The sequence below is a fragment of the Heteronotia binoei genome, chromosome 7 (genome assembly GCF_032191835.1).
Source record: "Heteronotia binoei isolate CCM8104 ecotype False Entrance Well chromosome 7, APGP_CSIRO_Hbin_v1, whole genome shotgun sequence".
Classification (NCBI taxonomy): Eukaryota; Metazoa; Chordata; class Lepidosauria; order Squamata; family Gekkonidae; genus Heteronotia; species Heteronotia binoei.
Genome location: NC_083229.1, coordinates 137991483 through 138012655, shown reverse-complemented (window position 1 = coordinate 138012655; position 21173 = coordinate 137991483). Strand labels below are relative to the sequence as shown.

General features: G+C 50.7%; 1 protein-coding gene across 3 annotated transcripts in view; it reads right to left on the bottom strand.

Annotated features, from left to right (window-relative positions):
* CTNND2 (catenin delta 2) overlaps positions 1-17908 on the bottom strand; it is a 492702-nt gene extending 474794 nt beyond the window's left edge. For 2 of the 3 annotated variants that reach the window (XM_060244322.1, XM_060244325.1), the window contains exon 1: positions 17843-17892. The gene's annotated coding sequence lies outside the window, so the exon portion shown is untranslated. Of the gene's footprint in view, positions 1-17842 lie in introns of all 3 variants that reach the window. The other variant, XM_060244323.1, reaches the window with a different exon arrangement.
* Between the last annotated feature and the right edge of the window lie 3265 nt (positions 17909-21173).

The window sequence follows — 21173 nt, the reverse complement described above, 5'->3', positions numbered from 1 at the left end:
CTTATAACTCTGCCACAAGGCAGACCAAATTTTAATGAATTGGAGATTGGCTGTGAGGCTTTTGCGAACTTTTTTGCAGGTAAGGTCGCGTCGCTCCGCCACAACTTCCCCACCATATTGGAGACAATATGTGAACCTGAGGCTCCGTGCCTGTCTTTGGAGTGTGTCATGGATGGTTTCAATGCTCTCAGTCTGGAGGAAGTTGACAGGATTCTCGTGTCTGCTCGCCCGACAACCTGTAATCTGGACCTCTGCCCCTCCTGGCTTATTAAAGCTTGCCAGAGGGAGCTTAGATATCCTGTACGGGATATCATAAACAAATCCCTGATGGAAGGGCATTTTCCAGCACCTCTGAAAGAGGCTGTGGTCCGCCCTCTATTGAAAAAACCAACGTTAGATCCGGCCAAATTGACAAACTATCGGCCAGTCTCGAATTTACTCTTTTTGGGTAAACTCATTGAGAGGGCAGTGGCATTGCAGTTGCAGAGTTTTCTGGAGGATGCTTCCGTTCTCGACCCCCATCAGTCCGGCTTTCGTCTGGGTCATGGGACGGAGACAGTGCTGGTCACTCTGATGGATGATCTCCAGAGGCATCTGGATCGAGGCGGCTCGGCGGTGCTGGTGTTGTCAGACTTATCTGCAGCGTTCGATACGGTTGACCATCAGCTGCTGACTTGCCGTCTCGCCGATGCGGGGATTCAGGGGTTGGCCCTACAATGGCTCTCCTCGTTCCTTGATGGTCGGGGACAAAGGGTGGTAATTGGGGGTGAGTTGTCCCAGAGGCACACGCTTGATTGTGGGGTGCCTCAGGGGGCAGTTCTTTCCCCAATGTTGTTTAACATCTACATGCGCCCCCTTGCCCAGATTGCCCGGAGGTATGGGCTGGGTTGCCACCAGTACGCTGATGACACCCAGCTCTATCTATTCATGGACGGAAGGCCTGACTGTGTCCCAGAAAACCTGGACCTGGCATTACAAGCCATGGCTAGATGGCTCAGGCTGAGTAGGTTGAAACTAAATCCAGCAAAGACAGAGGTCCTTTGCTTGGGTCGCCGTGGTCTGGGAGGGGAAATTCCCTTTCCAGGCCTTGACGGTGTGCCACTGACAATGGCGCACAGGGTCAAGAGCTTGGGGGTACTACTTGAGCCTGCCTTAACTATGGAGGCCCAAGTAGCAGCCACTGCTAAGTCCGCATTTTTTCATCTTAGGCGGGTGAGGCAGTTGGCTCCTTTCCTGGAGCAGGACGATCTGGCAACAGTGATCCATGCAACGGTCACCTCAAGGTTGGATTACTGTAATGCTCTCTACATGGGGCTGCCCCTGTGCCAAACCCGAAAGTTGCAGCTAGTGCAGAATGCCGCCGCTCGGCTGTTATTAGGGCTACCTAGACGGGAGCACATTCAGCTGGGCCTCCGGGAACTGCACTGGTTGCCAATAATATACCGAGTCCGGTACAAGATGCTGGTTATTACCTTTAAAGCCCTATATGGCCTAGGACCTGCCTACCTTAGGGACCGTCTCTTCCCATATGTCCCCCAGAGAGTGCTATCTGGCTCTCGAAATCTGCTTGTAATCCCCGGGCCAAAGGAGGCCCGGTTGAAGACAACGAGGGACAGGGCCTTCTCAATCACAGCCCCTTGCTGGTGGAACTAGTTACCGGAAGAGGTCAGGGCCCTGCGGGACATTGGACAGTTCCGCAGGGCCTGTAAGACAGTCCTCTTCCGGTTGGCTTATAGTTGACAAGCACTGAAATACTCTTAAGGAAGTCTATAAGATAGCACACTGACATGGATTGATGTATCGATATATTAGTGTTTTAATTATGTAAATTACTATTGTATTTTAATTCTTGTGTTTAAACAATTTATTGGTAGCATATGGTTACAAAACTTAACTATTTTTTAATTTTTTTTCCCTCGCATTAACCCATATGACATTTCCATCCCCCCTCCCTCCAATGTTGACTTCCCCGAGGTTATAAATTCAAAATCAATATTAAAGGCACTTCTAACTGCTAAAGTTCAATGTATATATTCTTACTACTAAAAAATTGTCCAATGTTTCTTTACTTTCCAAGTTTTCTCCATATATCCTTTAAATTTTCTCCACTCCCTTTTGAATATCTCTAAATCATAGTCTCTTAGTGTTCTAGTTAGTTTGTCCATTTCACACCAGAACCATCTCCGTCTCATGACTTGGTGTCATGATCTGTGCTGTGCTGTGCGAGAGATGCCTAGTGGGCCTAGGGAGCCTGTGAGGCCTGTGTGTCAGTAGGGAGAGACAGCCTACAAACCCTAGAATACTCGGCGCTGGTTTCAGCCAATCAGAGTTCAAGTAGACTCTGAGGGGAATAGTTTAAAAGATGTCTCGGGAGACAGATGCTATTCTTTCCTCCTGAGAGGTCAAGCAGGCAGGACGGCTGCTGCTAGGAGGAAGACCCTCACTCTGAGGGAGAGAGGGAGCAGGCCGAGGCCTGGGGCCTAACAGACAAGGGACAGTCAAGTTCAGTTGCGTTAGGGACTTTATATTTATTTTCCTTCACTGACATTACTATAGTTTTAAAGCACCTTATCTTTCACTTCCCCTTTACTGATTTTCCTGTTTAAAATAAACCTTTTTGTTTGTTACTCTGCCTGGCCTATACACCTATTTTCTTGGCCAAAGCAAGGGATCGGAAGGGCTTGGGAGAGGACTCTGGGCCTTCCCAAGGGACCCTCATTCCAGAGTGGTGGCAGCGTCAGGTGGCAACCTCACCCCCCCCCCATCTGGGTCATGACACCTGGTCGAAAGCCAGTCTGGAATGGATCCAGTGCGGAAATGTCATCTAGGAATCCCTGTGGCTGAGTTACCACCGCCCAATTGGTTCAACACCAGCCGATAGTTCGCCAATTCAGCCGGGTCTGCAGATGTTTTTTTTCAAGAGGGGATGGACCACAGCCTCTTTAAGAGGTGTGGGAGAGATCCCACCTGCAGTGGTTCGCATAGCGTCACTTGGCTAGCTTTTACAAACCAAGACGGGCACAGATCCAACCCACAGGTGGTAGGGCGTACCGCAGAAAGGATCCTGTCAACCTCCTCCAGGCTGAGTGCAGTGAAGGAGTCAAAAAATGGACCAGAAGACGTGCTTGGTGCCTAGAGTTCTTTCACTGTAACAATTGTGGCGAGGAGGTCGTGAGTGACGAGACTTTATCTGCAAAAAAGCTTGCAAAAGCCTTATAGTCGACTTCCAATTCCCTAACATTTGGTTTACCTTGAGATAAGGTTGTCAGTGACCGAATTATACTAAATAATTGTGCTGGGTGCGAGGTCACAGACGCAATCCAGGTCGCAAAGTAAGTTTTCTTTGTAGCTCGGACTGCCATCTCATAGGTCCACATAAACAACCTATAAGATGTTCTCGTCGCTTCCTCAGGAGTACGTCACCACGTCTCTCTAGTTTCATCAATCACAGCTCCGGTGTATACCATGGGACAGATCGTGAGCGGGGATGAAGAGGACGTTGAGAAGCTTGATTAAACCCAAGAATTAATGTCTGCCATCTTAATGTTACTTAAAATGGATGCAATTTTAGATTTTTAAACAATTTTATTATATTGTCCACTACCATATGGTTTTATGCTGTAACTCTCACTGAGCCTGCTTTGGTGGGAAAGGTGGGATAGAAATCCCATAAACACTGCAGTGAAAACACCCCTGCCACAGAGTGCATACAGGTTTGTTTTTCACAGGGGTCATTTTGTCGAAAAATAGGTGGTGGAGCTCATCCAGGGATTGTTATGCAGCTGCACATACTATTCAATAGACAAGGAGGTGGAACTCTCAGGAGGAGGAGGTGGAACTTTCAGAAAGATTCAGGAGCTGCGCTCCTGTGAGCTTCCACTGAATACGAGGCCTGGTTTTTCAACATCATGAGGCGCTGCTTGATAAGAGGGCTTGGGAGCTCCAGTTCTGCAGCAACCAGGGTCTGAAACATTCTTTAGGATGACTGACAGCATCTACTCTTCCCTCTGCCACCATTGGCAAAAAAATGACCCTCCAGTTTACAAACTGCCTGTTCCACTTATAAAATCCACATCCCTCTATCTGACATGCAGAGAGTCTGAAAACATCTAGGAACAAACTGCTCCATAAACAAGAAGAACTCGATACGGCAGAGGTCAAATCTTCCTCATGTTTGGACAGAAGAGAAGTGCTGCTGGACCAGGCCAGAGGCCCGTTGAGTTCCCCACAACCCCTTGTCCCTGCTGGGCACAAAAGAAATGGAATCCCTCAGCCAGTATGTTTACCGTGACTGGGATAAACTGGGAAAACCACGGGATGAACACAATACGATACAAGTGATGACGATAAAGCCATGTCTTTCCCTCCTTGTTCTTGGACAGCACCTTGATTCTAAGCTTGTCTGTTCAAAACTGAATCTGGCTGCTGGGATGGGCTTGGCAATAAGGACAAGATGTCAGGTCAGGAGTAACAACGCTGAAGAATCCCATCCTATCAGCTGTCAGAACTTGAAGAACTTCAGACGATTCCCAAACTCGTTACAAAGTATAGGATCTTTATTGAGAACTATAGTGCTGGAGGTACGAGATAACAGTAATGCCAGTACTGGCATTTGGTTACATTTTATGCAGTCAGAAGAGATACCATAAAGTCATCTTTCACACGGATTGCAGACAAGTGTCTCCTTCCCAGGCTCTGTTATCAGAAGGGAGGATGCTCTCCTGCTGTGAAGGCCAAGCGGCCTGGCTTCAAAAGGCCACCTGCAGATGTGGACCCTAGGCTATCGGTTACCCTTCAGTGATCACAGAATATTGCCAGGCCCTGGGATCTTGTGTTAGTTGTTTATACAGCATAGCATGGGTTAGTATCAGGTTACAGCATGGAGTTGGTCTGGCTAACAGCACATAGGAAAGTTACAAGTTCTGACATACTGCTCTTCGTCTTGGGCTTGTGTGGGTACAGTAGGTGGAATTTCTTGAGCAACTGCAGGGCGGATACATCTTTGGCTTTGACCCATTCGTCACAACTCGGGGGGGGAAGTATTTCCACCTAATAAGGTAGTACAACACCCCTCGCTTGACCATGGAGTCCAGGATCTCCTGCACCTCATGGTGGCTCTGGCCCTTCACTCGAGTAGGAGGTGGCTCTGGAGGGCGAGGGTGCCAAGATGTAGCTCCAGGATCTTTGCGAAGAAGGCTGCAATGAAAAACAGGGTGGATCTTACTCAGTAACTTGGGTAGCTCTAATTCTACGGTTACCTTGTTGATTACTTTTTTGATCTTAAAGGGACCAAGGTATTTGGAGGTTAGCTTGCGGCACCCCTGAGGCAGAGGGAAGTTTTTGGTCGATAAGAATACCGTTTCCCCCTCCTTGAGCTCCCATTGGGGGGAGTGTTTTTTGTCAAAATGGCGTTTGTACTCCTCCTTCGCTTCCTCCAGGTTTTCTTGTATCACCTTCCAACCCTCGCGCACCCCCTCCCACCACTGTTGGCAGGACGTTGGTTCGGGGGACCCTGCTGGGAGAGGGAGATGCGGGAAGGGCTTCCCCTCGTAACCATTCACTATCTGGAAGGGGGAGGTTTTTGTGGAGCTATGGAGGCTGTTGTTGTACCCATATTCTGCGAAAGCCAGCAGTTCGACCCAGTTTGTCTGCTGGTAGTTGACATAGCAGCGGAGATACTGCTCCAGAAGCCCGTTTACCCTCTCCGTCTGTCCGTCTGTCTGGGGGTGGTAGGCAGAGCTAAGCCCCTGCTCGATGCCTGCAATTTTGCAAAACTCCCGCCAGAAGGTGGCAACGAACTGCGGCCCGCGGTCGCTAATGACCTTGTCCGGGAATGAGTGAAGGCAGACCACGTGGTTAAAGAATAGTTGAGCCAGCTTCTTAGCTGTGGGGAGTTTTTTGCACAGGATGAAGTGGGCTTGTTTTGAGAACATGTCCACGACCACCAAGATGACGGTTTTCCCTTGGGAGGGCGGTAGCTCTACTATAAAGTCCATAGAGACAACCGCCCAGGATCTGGCTGCCGTGGGGAGGGGGACCAAGTGACCCGGCGGCTTCCCCCCCCTGCGTTTGGCCATGATGCATGTGGGGCAAGAGATGACGAATTCTGACACGTCTCTTTTTAGCTTGGGCCACCAGAATTGTCTACTCACTAAGTTCAGTGTTTTTACGTAACTGAAATGCCCGGCTATGCGACTGGAGTGGCACTGCTCCAGCACGTTTTTCCTCAGGCTTTTGGGTACGTAAATCTTGTCGTTGTGGAGCCAAAGTCCCCCCTCCCCTTTCTCGAGCCCTTCAGGCCATTCATCCCCTTCCACCTCTGCTTCCGCTGCGAAGCGCTCTTTTTGTTGGGGCTCGGGGGCTCCCGTCTGTTTCCCTGAGCGGGTGGTGACTCCTCCGGCTACTACTGAGGGGGGGGGATGAGGGAGTCTATCACTTCTTCCTTTTGACTGTCATGCTGGGGCATGCGGGATAAAGCGTCGTCCAAAAAGTTTTTGGTGCCGGGAATGTGTTTCAGCACGAAGTCAAATTTGGCGAAAAAACCCGCCCAGCGAATCTGCTTTGCAGTCAGTTTGTGGCGGCCGGTCAGGGCTTCTAGGTTTTTGTGGTCAGTCCAGATTTCGAAAGGGACGCGGGCTCCCTCTAACCAAGACCGCCATGTTTTTAGGGCAAACGTGACTGCAAAGGCTTCCTTGTCCCACACCGACCAATTTCTCTGTTCGTTAGAAAACTTGTGCGAGATGTATGCACACGGTCGGAGCCCCCCCCACTTCATCTTTCTGCATCAGTATGGCCCCCACCGCGACGTCGGAAGCGTCACATTGCACCACGAAGGGTTTTAACTCATTGGGGTGGGCTAGGACAGGTTCAGACGTAAATAGCCTCTTGAGTTCATCGAACACCCGTTGGCATTCGGGCGACCACGTTAGGCGTGCGCCGGGTTTCTTTGCTTCCTCCCCCCTCCCTTTCGTTTTTAGAAGCTCGGTGAGTGGGAGCATGACCTGAGCGAAGCCCTTGATAAATCCGCGGTAGAAATTTGCCAACCCAATGATCACAGAATATTGCCAGGCCCTGGGATCTTGTGTTAGTTGTTTATACAGCATAGCATGGGTTAGTATCAGGTTACAGCATGGAGTTGGTCTGGCTAACAGCACATAGGAAAGTTACAAGTTCTGACATCAGCTAGTAGACAAAATGGGCTCCTTCCTGTCCTGAGTCCAAAGAAGCAGTCAGCTAGCTGAGCCCAGGGCTGCATGGACCTTGGCCTTCCTGACCAGCAGGCCCCTTCCCCAAGCTGCAGCAGGGCAAGAGACTTCTGAAGCAGAGGCAGGCTACAAAGACCACTGCCACATGACAAGGGAGAGAGGCATGCTGGTCAAAGGGGAGGGGGAATCCCCCTTGGTGAGCAAAAGGCCTTTGGGCTTGGCTACATGCCTTCTTTTCATCCTGGCCAAGAAGGCATCATTAAGCACCTGAATGGGCAAGGCAACCCCCTTCATTTGCGTTTGCAACCTTGACAACAAACCATTTCAGCCAGCTTGCAAAGACGAACCCTAAACTAGGAACAGGCAAAAGAAAACAAGTAATCATTCGAAGCAGAGGAAAACAGGATGATGCATATTTTAAAGCTGAATGCTCCTCCAGCCCCAAGAGGCAAAGCATAATCCAGCCACAACAACAAACACCTTGAATGCCACAGCACATGGAATATTCCTTGCAGAAAATATACTGAATCTATGTAAAATCATAGCGTGTTTTTTAAAAGATTATTTTCCTGCTCTGAACTTCCAAAAGAGCTTTATAAAGGTCTAGTGCGGAATTTGACTGTCGACAGAAAGAGAAGATCAACACCAATTATTCTTGCAGCAAATAGAGACACGTGGGAAGGGATGACTCCATAATCACCTTCACAGAATGGGAAGTGATGAAGCTGAGTTGGGGGACAATGTTCTCAGAGACTGGGATCTCTGTGTGTGAGAGACAGTGAAGGATGGGCACAGATGGAAAATCCTGGGTTGGGTCAGGGCTCACGAGTCAGCTGGCCCCAGACCAAGCCCCCAGACCAAACCCCTGAGCCCAAAACCCCACCTGAACAGAACCAGTTTGGGCAGTATCAGGCCCCACCCCAGCGTGCTCAAGTTACCTGGAAGCAATGCACGCCCACCACTTCTGGGTAGCACTGCCCCCTGCTCCAGGGTGCAGCATGTTGGTGACACGCTTACATCACTTCTGGGAAACGTGGGCATGCTGGGGTGGGAGGTGATGCTACCCAGAAGTGTTGTGTGTGCGTCATGCCAAATGCAATTCCAAGCCCACCTGAAAAGCTGAAGGTGAGTATCTGGGGAAGGCATCTCCCCTGTGCCTTGGCTTGTGAGCCCTGAACCAGTCTGGGCTGGACTCTGGCTTGGTATTCTGGGCTGGGCTGGACTCTGGCTTGGTATTCTGGTCTGTGCCCATCTCTGGACACAGCAACAGCACAATAAAAAGCGACCTTGGGAGTGTGGCACCAGAGACCCCGACAGCACAATCCTAAGACTTCCCTGGGAGTAAGGCCCAGCCAGCAGACTTAAGCAGGATTCTGAGCAGACCCACTAAGTTTAGGATGACTCTCTGAATATGCCTGTGTGCCCCAGCCCACACAGGGCGGACTCATGCCAGGCAGACAAGAGGTTCGTATCCCATTCTGCATAGCTGAACAGAGTTCCCTCCGTGCCCCTTGACCTCACTCAACAGGTAGGAGGCTGCAGGAAGAAGAAGCCCATACATGTAGCCCCTCATTCCCCAGAAGAAGAATGGGATCCAAGTGCATATATAATATTTTACTTCACTTAATGACTGATAATATGGTAAAGCAACGTATAGAAACAGGATGGAGGGTCAGTATTAGAGGCTCATACATTCCTGAATTTAATTCCTGAGTTTGCAAACTTTCGGAGTTTTTTCCCCCCTTGCCAGGTGCACATTTCAGAAACACACGCACATGCACCATGCTGGCTCAGCTTTAAACAGCCACACTGAAGGACTGTCAGAGGACCTCCGCCCCCCACCCCCCCAGTCCCCAACATGCCAGCAGCTCCTAAGCCAAGAGGAGCAGCAGCCACCCCCTCCTCCCCCCACTGATGCCAGCACCCCGGACTGCAGGGCAAACAACTCCCTCCCCATGGCTGCCCAAAAGCCTTAGAGGTCGCTGCCACTGCAAGCTCCATCACTGACACCAGGAAACAAGGAACAGAGATCTCATTCTTCAAATTAAAAGCAACCCTACTGGTGGTCTTTGAAAAGAAGGTGTGCTGTTTAAAAAAATGAAAAAAACCCCTTTATATTGGTTAAAAGAAGCTTAACATTTTTTCCCCAACAGTCTCACCCCCTCCTCAAAGAAAGCACCCCCTTCCCATGGTCCGGGCAGCAGGAATCAAAAGAGTTTAATTGAAAGATCTGGCTGTGCTTTATATTTAACAAAGACAACCTTTGATTCAACAGTTCATTAGTCAGTGGAGTTAAATAAGTGCTAAGAAACAAAAAAAGACAAAGACTTTTTCAGTTTCCCTCTCTTGAGAAGTCATAATCTATCACGAGCAGACAAGACCCGAATTTCTAACGTGCGTACATCAAGCAGAAAACCACCTTCCATAGAAATAAACAGGCCAAATAACAAAAAGCCCTATATATTTCTCCTTTTCAGAAGATACTTTCTTGAAAATTACTTCCTCTCTCTTTCCTCTCCCCATCTCCCAACTGTAGACCCAGGAATTCAATGCTGGGCGTTACTATGGAAACAGCTGACTTCAAACAGTTCATAATATAAAGCATGGCCATTTTTAAGGTCAAACTTTTAAGCGTAGTTGGTGCAGCAAAACTCTCATCTCAGTGCAATGCAGAAAACAGAGATGTTCCACCAAGCATTCAGTGGAGTACATCAATGGCAATTACCATCAGTGGTCTAACAGTTTGGCAGTCTTCAACAATTACCCAGTCTGCTAAGGCGCCATATCGGTACTAGGTATTTATAGGACTATATTTTAAATTATTTATCAGATTTTATATGTATTTTTATGGGTAAACATCACCCACCGCCCTGAGCCTGCCTGCAGGGAGGGCAGTATCAGAAGTCTAGTAGAACAAATCAACCCAGAGTGTTGGCCTGGGTGGGTCATTGGCCTGATCCAACATGGCTTCTCTTATGTTCTTAGATTAGATGAATGTTAGCAGGGCAAGCAGAAAGCAGCCAGAGCAACAGGGCTGTCCAAAACCTACAGGGCAGGTCCCACCAAGAGCCCCCTGAGGCCCCCTGCTGAGCTCCCTTTCACACATGGCTTGGCTGCTGTCACACTCACACTGTCCATTTGTTTGTGTACACCAAAACATAACATGTGAAAAGTCATGGATTTCATAAGAGTCAAAACTATGACCAGTTATTAAGAATGGGAAGCATCTGCTAGTGGTAATATCTGAAAAGCCATTTAATCTCAGCGATCCCTGCAACATACAAGCCAGACAATAAACTAACAATGTAGAACACAACTGATGGAGATCAACAGGATGTTAATCCTTTTAACACTCTGAAAGAGACCTCTGAGGGCCTAACTGACTGCTCCATCTTTCTGGGGTGCACGGCCGGGATAGAGAAGAGATGAGCAGAAGCACAGGGACGACCTGATTCAGATTGGGTCTATGGGGAGAGGGGGGAGCTTGGATTCCTTCACAACACTACTTTCCCTAACCTGGCCCCAGGAAACTGCTGTTTGTCTCATTAGGGGCTGCATGTCTGTACCAATAATGTCAGTCTCCCCAGGGCAGGAAATACTGGCTCCCTGCAGGGGCTATTTCAGTTCAGGAAAATGACATGAGGAGGGAAAGTCTAAGCCTCCCGTTATAAGCAGTTCTTTTTAAAAGATGGATAGATGGATGGATGGAGGGAGGGAGGGAAGAGGAGGGAAGGGGATGGAAGAGGGGAGAGGGAAGGGGAGGGGAGAGGAGAGGGAAGTCAGTCAGTCAGTCACATTTTATTTGTATCTTGCCCTCCCCGACCAATGCGGCTCAGGGCGGCTAACAGCAAAAACTCAATACATACAATATACAATAAATAACAAATAATTACAGTTAATTAAAATCCGTTAAAATTCTAAAAACATTAATACTTTGTGCTACAATCACTGGCAAGTTTACTGGTAGTTTAGTAGTTTCAGCTGGTGAAGGCCGTCTGGAACAGGATGGTCTTGCAGGCCCTGCGGAACTGTTCAAAGTCCCGCAGGGCCCGCATTTCTTCTGGAAGCTGGTTCCAGAGCAGTGGGGCCATGACAGAAAAAGCCCGAGTACGGGTGCTCTGGAGTCTTACCTCCTTTGGCCTGGGGATAGTCAGCAGGTTCTTCCCTGCTGACCTCAGTGCTCTCTGGGGTTCATATGGGGAGAGGCGGTCCCTAAGGTAGACAGGTCCTTGGCCATATAGAGCTTTAAAGGTAATAACCAGCACTTTGTAACGAATCCGGTATATAACTGGCAGCCAGTGCAGTTCACGCAGCCCCGGCTGTATGTGCTCCCACTTTGGGAGCCCTAGCAACAGTCTTGCAGCCGCGTTCTGCACTAGCTGCAGCTTCCGGGTTCGGCACAAAGGCAGCCCCATGTAGAGGGCATTACAGTAATCCAGTCTCGAGGTGACTGTTGCATGTATCACTGTTGCCAGGTCCCGACGCTCTAGGAAGGGGGCCAACTGCCTTGCCCGCCTCAGAAGAAAAAAGGCTGACTTGGCAGCGGCTGCTATCTGGGCCTCCATTGATAATGAAGGCTCCAGTAGAACTCCCAGGCTTCTGACTCGGCGCGCCGCTTTCAGCAGCGCCCCGTCAAAGACCAGGAGAGGTATTTCCCCCCCCCCGAGCGCCCCGACCCAGGCAAAGGACCTCTGTCTTCGCCGGATTCAATTTCAGCCCGCTCAGCCTTAACCAAGTTGCCACGGCCTGCAGTGCCAGGTCCAAGTTCTCTGGGGCGCAGCCAGGCCGGCCATCCATTAGCAGATAGAGCTGGGTGTCATCTGCATATTGGTGACACCCAAGCCCATACTTCCTGGCAATCTGGGCAAGGGGGCGCATATAGATATTAAATAGCATCGGTGAGAGAACTGCTCCCTGAGGTACCCCACAATGTAGTGTACGTCTCTGAGAGAGCTCACCCCCGATTGCCACCCTTTGTCCCCGATCCTCAAGGAAGGAGGAAAGCCATTGTAAGGCCGACCCCCTAACCCCAACATCGGCGAGGCGGCGGGTCAGCAGCTGGTGGTCGACCGTGCCAAACACGGCCGACAGGTCTAGCAACATCAGCACCGCCACACCGCCTCGATCCAGGTGCCACTGGAGGTCATCCACCAAGGCAACCAGCACTGTCTCCGTCCCATGACCTGGGCGAAAGCCGAACTGGCAAGGGTCTAGGATGGAAGCGTCATCCAGAAAACCCTGCAACTGCAGCGCCACTGCCCTCTCTATAATTTTACCTAAAAATGGTAAATTCGAGACCGGCTGGTAATTTGCCAATTCGGCCGGGTCTGCTGAACTTTTTTTCAAGAGGGGCGGACCAAGGCCTCTTTTAAGGGCGTTGGAAAGCGCCCCTCCAAGAGGGATCTATTTATGATATCCCGTAGAGGACATCTAAGCTCCCTCAGGCAAGATTTAATTAGCCAGGAGGGGCATGGGTCTAGATCACAAGTTGTTGGGCGTGCAGAGGAGAGAATTCCATCTACTTCCTCCAGGCTGAGCGGGTTGAAATGATCCAGGACTAAACCTGAAGACAGGCACGGAGCCTCCAGTTCGTGTACTGTATCTAATTTGATGGGCAGGTCCTGGCGGAGCGACGTGATTTTGTCTGCAAAAAAATTTGCAAAAGCCTCACAGCCTATTTCCAATTCTCTAACATTTGGCCTGCCCTGGGGCAGCGTAGTTAAATCTCTAATTATTTTAAACAATTGTGCCGGGCGCGAATTTGCAGACGCAATCTTGGCTGCGAAGTAATCTTTCTTCGCAGCCTTGAGTGCCATCTCATATGACCTCATAAGCGTTCTATAAGATGTTCTCGCTGCTTCGCCACGAGTGCGCCGCCACTGCCTCTCTAGTTGTCTGAGTCCTTGTTTCAGCTGGCGTAATTCCGAGGTATACCATGGAGCCAGCTTCAAACGAGGGCGCAGAGGACGTCGAGGTGCGATCTCATTGATTGCCCTGGTTAGCCGGTCTTGCCAGGCACCAACTAGGGCATCAAGGGAATCGCCAGGGAGCCAGGGATCCTGAAGAGCCATCTGGAACTGTTCCGGGTCCATCAGGCTCCGCGGGCGAGCCAAAATAGGCTCTCCGCCCTTACAGGGTTGGTGTGGCGTCTCCATATGGGCCTTGAGGGCTAGGTGATCCGACCATGGCACCGCCTCCGTTGCGATATCGCTCACCCGAATCCCAGACGCAAAGATCAGGTCTAATGTGTGTCCCGCCTGATGCATAGGAGTCGTAATAAATTGAGAGAGTCCCAGTGTCGCCATGGAAGACACTAGGTCCATTGTCCGACTGGAGGCCACGTCATCAGCATGGACATTGAAGTCACCCAGGACCACAAGCCTCGGGTGCTCCAATGTCCAGCCCGACATCGCCTCCATCAGGGATGGTAAGGCGCTGGCCGTTGCGTTAGGCGGACGGTACACCAGCCAGATTGCCAACCCCTCTCTGACATCCCACGCCAGGCCGGCACATTCAATGCCATTGATCGTTGGGGCCGGGAGAGCCCGGAAGGAGTAATCCTCCCATGTGAATAACGCCACCCCTCCCCCCCGCCCACTAACCCGTGATTGATGAAAGACCGAGTAGCCCGGGGGGGGTCATCTGGGAGAGAGCCACTGTCTCCCCTTCTTGCACCCAGGTCTCGGTTACGCAAGCCAGGTCTGCGTCCTGCCAAAGCAGCAAGTCTCTAAGAGTCTCGGTCTTATTATTTATAGACCTGGCATTGCATAACATCAATGACGGGCGTGGGCAAATTCTCCTGGTTCCACTACCTGTCACCGTTGGGATGGGAAGTAGACTGGAAGGGTACCGAGCCCTGTTTTGTCTCGGTCCCCTTCCCCCACTCCTCTGTCCCCTCCCACCGCCATATCTTCCCCTCCCCAGGAGCACTGGAATCCCCTGGCCGGGCATTCCCAGCTATGTTCCTATACAATCTAAGATGTAGTAGTATGTCTGTGCCCACCTAGCTGATTGTCTAGTTCGGAGCATGAATGAGCCCTAGTCCACCCTCCGCCCCCAGTTCCCAATTGTCTGACTTACTACAATTTAGTCAGTTAAATTCCCAAGACCCTAATCTTCCCTCTAGTGAGTAGTCCAATAATAATATCTCTATAGCACATTAATAAAATAGCGTCCCCCATACAGTCCAAATTAAAGTGCTAATGTAAATAAGTAAAATAAATCGATCAGTATGCATTTACATAATTAAATACATATATAAATACATAAATACACAATGCATAATAGATCCAATTGCTAATCAATTCCTAGTTAATTAATAATAAATCTTAGGGGGGGAGGGGAGAGGGGGAAGGGGAGGGGATGGGACAGGGAGGGGAGGGAAGGGGAGGGAAGAGGGGGAGGGAGGAGAAAGAGGAGGGAGGGAGGGGAAGGAGGGGAGAGGGAGGTAAAGGGGAGGGGAAGGGGAGAGGAGAAGAAAGGGAGGGGAAGGAGGAAAAGGGAGGGGAAGAAGGGGGAGAGGGAGGGATAGAGGGGGAAGAAGGAGAGAGGGGGAGAGGGAAGAGGGATAGAGGAGAGAGAGGGAAGAGCGATAGAGGAGAGAGAGGGAAGAGGGATAGAGGAGAGAGAGGGAAGAGGGATAGAGGAGAGAGAGGGAAGAGCGATAGAGGAGAGCAAGTGCCCACCACCCTTGCAGTCTTCTCATCCACCCGAGTGAAAGCACTGACTCCCCCCTCACCTCAAAAGGAGCTCATCTCTGCCATGTGGAGAGCAGTTGCAAATCTGAATTATCTCCAGTGGTTCCCCAGTAGAAAATAACATTGCACCTGTTTGCACCCTCCTCTACAGGCTCCACCCCTTAAATCTCCAGGAATTTCTTAACCTTGAGCTGGCAACCCTATCTTCTGTTTATTTGCCCCTCTGACTGTATGGAGGGAGAATGACTTCAGGTTTCCATTGCATTCCCTGCAGCCTCTACATAGGAAAAGGGCAGTCTTTCTCCATGGGGGGGGGGGGCAAAGCAGCTTACATCATTCTCCTCTTCCTCCTTTGATCTGAACAACAGCCACGTGAGGCAGGTTAGGCTGAAAGTCTGTGACTTGTCTGAAATCACCCAGTCCCCTCTGCAACTCCAAAAGTTCTGATGAAGACTGACCATGTAATCCCATGCATGTCTACTTGGAACAAAGACCCACTCTGGCCAATCAACACTCCTAGAAAGACATACATGGGATCTGCCCCCACAACAAGCTCCAGGAAACAGAGAACCCTGAAAGTAGATAAAAGTCCAGCAATGAAAAGGGGTGTGTGTGTGTGTGTGTGATTAATTTGCTTAAGTTCCTGAGAATTCCAAAGAGATTTCCAAACTGTTCCCCTTCCTCCTAACAGTAAAGTGGCTGGTCTCCATCACAACTACAACACAACACACACAAACACAAACAAACAAAGCACACAAAAAGGCAAGGAGTCCAGAGTTAGGACACCTTAGTATTCAGAAAAAATGCAAGCTTGGTTAATTTATAAAGGGGAGGCAGTGTGATTAGGCATCATGGAATGGTGAGATCCAGTTTGGGAGGGACGGGGTGACAGAAGAAATCAGTCTTCTGAAGCTCCTGAGAATCCTGGTGAGACTAGCCCAGCCCACATTTCCTTACCATCTGCTGCTGCTTCCCTCTAACAACAAACCTCACCTCCAAGTGTTTATCATGGAGGCAACAAAAGAAGCCCACCTCCCAACAAGGCCATGACTTCTGGGTACTTAGACTTCCAACATATGCAGAGAGAGAGAGAGAGAAAGAGAGATAATTTGTAAATTACTCCCCCCCCCCAAAAAAAAAAAGTGTGAGGAAAATTGAGCATGCTCACCACTCTAAGAATGATGAGCAGTTGAGAGTACAGTTTTGTTTTCAACGAAAGCGAGCAGCTGACCTGTCCAAGCCCTCAATAGCATAGTAGGCCAAGAGTCCCAGCCTATTTGATCCTGCAGACACCCCTGAGATTCTGACTCGGCTCTAAACAGTTGCTGCAAGAGCCAGCCGCAGATTACTTTCTGCCCTTGTGCCGTGGAGGCAGCTGCTGCCAAAGTAAAGTTTTTACAGCTCTGAACAGCTAGCCACACTTCAATGGCCAATGAGAAGTGTAATGGATTGCCAAAGGTTAATGCCTGACAAGAGTCTGAATGACAGGCTGGCCAAAGTGAATTCTGTGGGGAGAAACAGTTAAAAAATGAGGGTTGGGAACTGACAGCTGAAGAAGAGGCACCTCACCCCTAGCTGCGGCCTGGGAAAGTGGCAGAAGGAGTGGGTGGATCAAGGCGGATCCCCATTCAAGCCAAAAAAAGGGAACAACTCTTGAAAGAGGAGTGCTCCTGGGTCTGTAGGATACAGGAGGATATTGGGAACCTGGTTGTATGTTCCTGCACTCTAAACCTTAAGAGCCAGCGAAACCAGAAACCTGTGCTTGTGTATTAAATCAGAAATGGAAAAGAAAGCCTCTCTCCTCAAAGATCCAAAGACGATGAAAAGCCGAACCACTCATTTGCTGGCAACATATTAGCTAGATTGAGTGTGATCACAGGATTGCCTTAGTTTTTATTGTCTGTTCACCTCATACATCTTTCCCTGGATTCCACCTGACCTTTTCTCCTCTATGTTTAAGAAAACATGTTGTTTATTTTAAACTTCCAAGAGCCTCTTGGGTGCCATTTCAGAAACTGGGGCAGCCCTAGGAATAATAGGGACATCCTGTGCATGAGGGAGGTGAAGAAGAACAGAAGAAGCCCTATCTGGCCCTGCCCACTGTCTGAAAACACAGGGCAGGTGGGAGGGAAGGTGCTGGTGGCTGCCACAATGCCCCTGGCTGAGGCTGCCATGTCTGAAGGAGAGATCTGGGCCAGGGGAAGGGCTCCCCCCACCCCTCAGCCAGGAGGCCTCACTGCTCCACGACCTTTGCAATGCCAAGCATGACCTCCTCCTCCCATTTTCTGCCTCATGGGACAGCACTACCCTTTCTTCACAACTGAATGGGGAGCAGAGTGCAATGGTGGCATTTGGGTGTGCATGTCCCATAGCAGTGCACAACGTAGTTATTGGTTTATAATGTCTGAACAAGATGGGACAATCTGCTAAATGAAATGTCTGTGTCTAATTCCACACAGTATGGTTCTGCCACAGCCCCTTGCTGGAGGACACCGCTGCACTCCTGAAATCTACATCATGATGCACCAAGGGAGATTCCCAGGCCGAATCAAGCATCTCACCAAGGCGACATTGCCACATGCAAGGCAGGCCTCAAAAGCTTCTTGGTCTGCAGGATCACGAGATCATCACAGGCTGGCAGACCCACATTTGCCAGGGAAAAAATCAAAGCAAACAAGTCACCGAGAAACACTTCAGGAAGACCACACACAACACAGAATGTTCAAGGTGTTAAAAAGAGACTGTTGCACAGAATTTGGTTTTTCCTAAGGAAGCTCCATATCCTATCACTGTTGTGAGGCAGCTGATGGCAGGTGGTCTTCAAGCCCTCCTTCAAGCCCATCTTCCCCAGCTGGCGACATGAGCCCCGCCCCAGCCCCGCCTTCCCCTGGAGAGGCTCCGGCCCAAGCCCCGGCCCCGTCCTCGGCGCGCGGCTCTTACCTGCGAGGCTGGCGGGCCTCTGGAGGGTGGCGGCGGCGGCGTGGAGGTGGTGCAGGTGGAGGTGGTCGGCGGCGGCGGCGGCGGCGGCGGGGTGGGCGAGGCGCTTGGTGGGCGAGAGGGTGGCGTAGGCGCCCAGGGCGGCGCTCAGCTGCTGGTGGTGCTGCTCGCGCTCCCGCTGCTGCTGCTGCAAGAGGGGCGAGGCGGCGGCGGCCAGGGCGGGCGGCGGCGGCGGCGGGGAGGCGAGGCGGGCGGGCGAGGCGGCTCCTGCTCCTGCTCCGAGGCCGACGGGCGAGCTGGTGCTGTAGGACTTGGCCAGGCGGCCCGGCGAGGCGGCGGCGGCGGAGGAGGCGGGCGAGGCGGAGGCGCCGCCGCGGGACCCCCCCTCGGAGGCCGAGCCGGCCCGCTGGAGCTTGGCGGGGGGAGAGCCGGCCGAGAGCGGCGAGCTGACCCGCGGAGGCGCCGGCAGCGTGGCGCTCGAGTAGAAGGAGGCGCAGGCGGCGGCGGCAGGAGGCGGCGGCGGCGATGACGACGAGGCGGCGGGCAGGTGGTGGTGGAAGGCGCTGCCCTGGCTCGGCAGGAAGCCCTCCGACAACGCCGCCGCCCCGCAACGCCCCTGCAGCACACCGGGGGGGGGGGGGGAGAGAGGGAGAGAGACAGTCAGGCGCTCCGCCCCCCCAGCCACCCACCCGCTGACACCCACTCCGCGGGGCACATAGGGGCCCTTCGCGGTCTTTCCCGACCCACGACCCAGGGAGGACGGCTGCTGCAACCACCAGGCAGCACAGCCCCAGAGCCTGGATCCTACTCGCAGCCTGCCACCCCCCCCCCCCCACTCCTGCCCCTTTGCGCTGCCCTCGGTCTGGCCAGGAGAGGAGGCATAGCCAAGACCTTCCTTGAGGCCATTCCACAAGAAGAGGTAGAAAAAACTTATACCCCGCCCTCCACTCCAAATCTCAAGAGTGACTCACAATCTCCTTTATCTCTCCCCCCCCACCCCGTGAGGTGGGTGGGGCTGAGAGAACTCTCACAGCAGCTGCCCTTTCAAGGACAACCTCTGCCAGAGCCCTGGCTGACCCAAGGCCATTCCAGCAGGTGGAGGAGTGGGGAATCCAACCCAGTCTTCTCTCAGATAAGAGTCTGTGCACTTCACCACCACACCAAGCAGGTGTAGAGGTAGATGCACCCGCAGAGCCCCCTGCTGAACAGGAGGGGAGCCTAGAGGGTTCAGCAGCCCCACACATGAGAGGGGCCAAGGCCATGGCAGCTGTGTGCATCGGCATCAGTGCCCACGGGGGTCTGCAGGGTGGGAGTGACATGCTGGCTCCATCTGCCTCCTGCCCATCTGCCAAGCAGCAGCATTCTGGCCCACCTAGAATCTTCAGAGTGATTCTGATAGGCAGCTGCAGGGCTCCCGTCCCAATGGGACTGTGATGAGGTGGAGCCAGGTGCCAAGCAGGTGGAGCAACGTCTGAGAGGCCATTTTCCGGGCTAGGCCAAATTGGAAGAAAGCCTTCTTGGCAGCTGCATTAACTTGCTTCTCCAGTAGTAAAGAAACTGTTCTGATTGTCCGTAAGAACTCTAGCCCCCTGCCCAAATAGTCTGATTGCATCAGAAGCTCAGAAGGGCTGACTCTGGCAAGGCCTTAGCTGGGAGACCTCTCTGGAATACCAAGAGGTGGGGGCAGGCTGTAAGCCACCTCCCTGAAGATCCTCCACTCACCAGAGGTCACCATGACTTCCAGGTGCACCCCCCCCCCCAAATTACAAAAAAAAAAGAGTAAGAACTCTAGTCTACTTCTGGAAATAGCAAGCCAAGGGTGCCTACTAGTCTACTGCTCTGACCTCATCCAGCTCCCACAAGGGCGTGCGTATGTGAGAGAGAGTGATATGTGCATAGCTGGGTCAGCATTTGTGAAAATGGTCACCCAACTGCACAAAGTTGGGTGGGAGGGGAAATTTGTTGGGTTCCTCCCTGGCAATGTTTTGTGCTGTGCTGGACATATAGGTGCATAATCAACACTAGCAGTAGCTGTGATATCCCTAAGCCTTTTCTTGGTGAATTTCATCTTGGAGATTTTGTTGAAATAGTTACCAAAAAAAGGGTAGATTAATTGGTTTTTAATAGAGACTAAAATTGAGACTGGCCTTCTTATCTTGCTTTACCAGATGTAGTTCACCCACACCTGCAGATTAGCTCACATCTTCCTTATCTCTTATTTAGTTAAGAACCAATCAGTTATCTAGATAACATCACATGATTATGTTACCTAATCAGCACTCATGTTGCTTATCTCTTATTTAGTTATGTACCAATCAGTTATCTAAATATCACATGATTATGAAAGACAAGATTTAGAGATAATATAATAATTGCTGTTTGTCTGTAAACATGCACTCCCGTGACAAGCAAATCAGATTTCTTTGGAAGGAAGTCTCAAAAAAAAATAGGTGAGATTACTTGGTGGGTAACTTGAGCTTTTTGATTATTCCTAAAAGTGCTGAGACAAACAGCTGAAACCTGATTGCTTTTAAGACTGTATTTGTAAAAAACAATGCCACATTGCTAATGTCACCCTCACCTTTAAAAAGGGTTCAAGAAGAGATCTGGGAAATTACAGGCCAGTCAGTCTGACATCAATACTGGGTAAGTTGGTGGGAAGGAAACCATTATTAAACAGAGAATAAGCAGGCACATAGATGAACAAAAGCTACTGAGGAAGGCTCAGCATGGGCTGTGCAACCGCAGTCAGGTTAGAACTGATAAAAGGAAGTCCTTCTTCACCCAAAGGGTGATTAACATGTGGAATTCACTGCCACAGGAAGTGGTGGCAGCTACAAGCATAGACAGTTTCAAGAGGGGAATGGATAATCATATGGAACAGTGGTCCATCAGTGGCTATTAGCCACAAGGTATAGGTGGAACTCTGTCTGGGGCAGTGATGCTCTGTATTCTTGGTGCTTTGGGGGGGGGCGGGCAACAGTGGGAGGGCTTCTAGTGTTCTGGCCCTAGTAGTAGACCTCCTGATGGCAACTTTTTTTCTTTTGCCTCCTGTTGACAATTTTTTTTTCCTTTTGCCACTGTGGACACAGAGTGTTGGACTGGATGGGCCACTGGCCTGATCCAACATTGCTTCTCTTATATTCTTATGTACATAATTTGATAATTTTAGCATTCATTTTTATAGGGTTTTGTAGGGTTACCTTTTTCATGCTTGTATTTTTTTTCTGTCTAGCTCACTAAAGAAACTAACTTCTTATCTCAATTGAAAAAGTTTCTGCTAGTGTTCTGTCTGCTTTGCTAGTTACACTCAAAGAGCTGTACTCGGCCCCTT